We start from the raw sequence: 3096 nt of genomic DNA on the forward strand, positions 1-3096 counted from the left end.
ACCAAACCATCTTTATACTCATGCATGGTTCATGGTTTTCCAATCGATGACTTATCGATTGACACGACTAAGAGGGACTACAAATAGGGATTTAAAAAAATCTATTCATTAAAAGTCTATATATATTCTAAAGGTAAGAAAATTATTCTTATATGTGCAAATTAGATATTAAACAAATACTTAAATAGTATTCTAAAAGAAACTATAAAAAAATGATAATTACCTCTTTCAAATGATAATTTTGTGGCTATAACAGTGGCTTTGTGAATTTTTCCTTCTCAAATAGTTGTATATATGATTTAAAGAAGACACTGGGTAAGTTAAGAAGCTAAAGAAGACATTACTCATCAATCTGAAAAACAGAAATAGTATATTAATCTCACATAAAAAATTATTATTAATTGCCTTTTAATTTTATCATTTAAAAAATGTATTTAGAAAAAAAAGAAAAGAAGAAACAAATAATAGATCTGGAATGCGTATGTGTGAACTAGAAATCTAGAATCAAACAGAGCAGACAAAGGTTTATTTTTCAACTAATAGTTTGGAAGCATTTTAACTCCATTGGAACCATTCTTGTAATTTAGATATATATTTCTTTTTGTGAAAACAAAGCTTATGAGTTAAGCTAAGAGTATTGAATTAGAATGAGAACAAAAAAGACAGCGCAAACTCCAGGCTCAATCCTTTAAAAAAGAAAGAATTTTACAAATACTAATTTAACACCTTATAGGATTCGAATTTCAAATACTAATTTAACTTAATAAAGAAAACTAATGGATCCTAAACCTAAGATACTATAAACTTATCAATCTTCATTAGCGGTAAACTCCACCTCCCTCCAAAAATCGTAAGTATAAGAGTGAAGAATGGGTATTTTAGATATGTACCTCATCTGGGTCGACAACTGAACCTAGCCATACCAAAGCCGTCATTCCTCTCATTCCACCAAGTACCTTTTAAACATGACAAAGGATGATCCAACGAATGAGTCACATTGTGAGCTTATAAACAAGAGGTAAGAGCAATGATCATTTTCAAGTCCATAAAGGAGAGCAACGGTTTGAAAGCAGAGTATCCTTTCAAAATGAATTTTCAAGGGCTAGAATGAGTAGCAGCATTGGCGTCCCAACCATTACTGTCCATACCATATTTACTTTTGATAACTTATGCCAAAGAAATTGAGATTCTATGGGAGAACACCATAGCCATTTCACCACTAGAGTAATGTGGTATGTAGACAATCAAACACACAACACAGCATGTAACAAAAAAGATATCATGAACTCAAGTAATTGTCATTCTATGCCTTTAGGGATTTTGCAAACTTAGCATCAAATACATTCACGATTCACCACATTATACAAATTAAACATTATAAAGACAAAAAACTTCTTTTGGTCTCATGACAACCTTCAATAAATTACTGTTCATTTATGTAACATATTAGAAACAGCACTTGATACTCTAATACAAACTAGTTTCTTAGGTGGCCACCTGCCCTTCATAGTTCATATGTCTTATCCCAAGAGGCACTCTCATCGGTCAGTAAAAATCCTCATGTTTTCAAGATGTCCCACAATAAAGTATGAAGACATAGCAAATTACATCTAGTTTGGTTAGAGATGTGACCAGATTTATTAGACATTGAACCTCATGTTTGCTAGATTAATTGAGAATCAGATCATTTATCTCTTATGAATTTTCAATAGTCAGATTAACTTTTTCCATAAAAGAAGAAATTTATTAACAAGTGTTGGATAATACAAAGTGCATGGAGGAATAGAGATCCTCAATAAATAAAAATAAAAATAAAAGAAAAGAAAAAATATTGCTTAATATAATACGGTACCTTTACCAAACATTGCTTGATAAATCTCTTATGGACATCCAATGCAAATTTCTCCAACCCCATGTCCTTCTCAGGCAGTCTACGAATCCCCTCAAATGTCAAAGAACTGCATTAAAAAGGAAAAAAATTGCTCAATTTCAGATACATCCACAGCCCATTGTGTATATATAAACTCAGACCATTTGGAGAGGGGGTGTTTAATCTAATTATATAATATTGCGTTATAAAAAATAGTGAATTAATTAATCTTTTATATATTATATTAGGACTTATAACTCTAATAAATAATTTTTTTCTATATATTATATCAACCTCTCTTTAGATAAATTAAAGTAATCTAAATATTTTAGTATTAATTATCTTGGTTTCTCCCTTAATTTATATATGCAAGTAGCAATGCAAGTACATCAGAATTGATACGTACTTGATGAAAGGAAAACTACTCCATGTTCTCCATATCAATTATTATTTTTTCCTTAAATTTGTTTATTATATGATGAAAAGTCAAATGGATCAAAAGTCAAAGCAAGTTGATGAGAGAAAGTTTTTATTTGATTAGAGATTAAATGCTCTGTCTTCCACTGATGATGATCTTTAATATTTTAAATCAGCTTATCCAACATAAATAGGTATCACTGCCAAAGCTTAAAATAACAGAACAAACCTGATATTCTAGAATTAGCTCCTTTAACTCAGAATGTAGATCCTGAAAGATAGGAAAATAAATGGTTAAGTTATCAACAACATTAATAATGATAACAAAGTTCTAGAAAAAATCACGATTAGTATCAAAATCCCCCCCAAAGACCAACTGTACCAATATAACAATGCTAGGAAATATAGCAGTAATTCTATTCACAGAGGAAAAAAATACACGCGATAAAGGCTTATTGTATACATTTCATACAACACCAAATATAAACAGGAAGTGAGGGAGAGCATACAGTGACAGTGGATGTCTAAATTTGAAGCCATCTAACTGAATTGGCAAGGCTAGGTTGTTGACCCTGTGTTCATAAAATAAAAATTAGATAATCATTACAGAGAAAAGTAAAATGGCGTGCGCAAAGGGTGAAAAGATAAAGAAAGAAAAAAATAGCAGAGCATCTAATCTAATCTAACTGGAAGAAAAGAAGTACGAACAAAATATAGGATTCGAATTTCAAATACTTCATTAATTTTTACTAACCTGAATGAGATCCACTTCTTTGAATAACGAATGAATTCACGTGATTACAAGCATG

General features: G+C 30.5%; 1 long non-coding RNA gene across 1 annotated transcript; it reads right to left on the reverse strand.

The window, feature by feature from the left end:
• Positions 1-221: 221 nt before the first annotated feature.
• Positions 222-1980, reverse strand: LOC140179520 (uncharacterized). Its single transcript, XR_011873007.1, has 3 exons — positions 1853-1980; positions 891-956; positions 222-352 (listed from the first exon to the last, which is right to left on the reverse strand). It is a non-coding gene; the product is annotated as an uncharacterized lncRNA (long non-coding RNA).
• Between the last annotated feature and the right edge of the window lie 1116 nt (positions 1981-3096).

Source organism: Arachis hypogaea, chromosome 15, assembly GCF_003086295.3.
Source record: "Arachis hypogaea cultivar Tifrunner chromosome 15, arahy.Tifrunner.gnm2.J5K5, whole genome shotgun sequence".
NCBI lineage: Eukaryota > Viridiplantae > Streptophyta > Magnoliopsida > Fabales > Fabaceae > Arachis > Arachis hypogaea.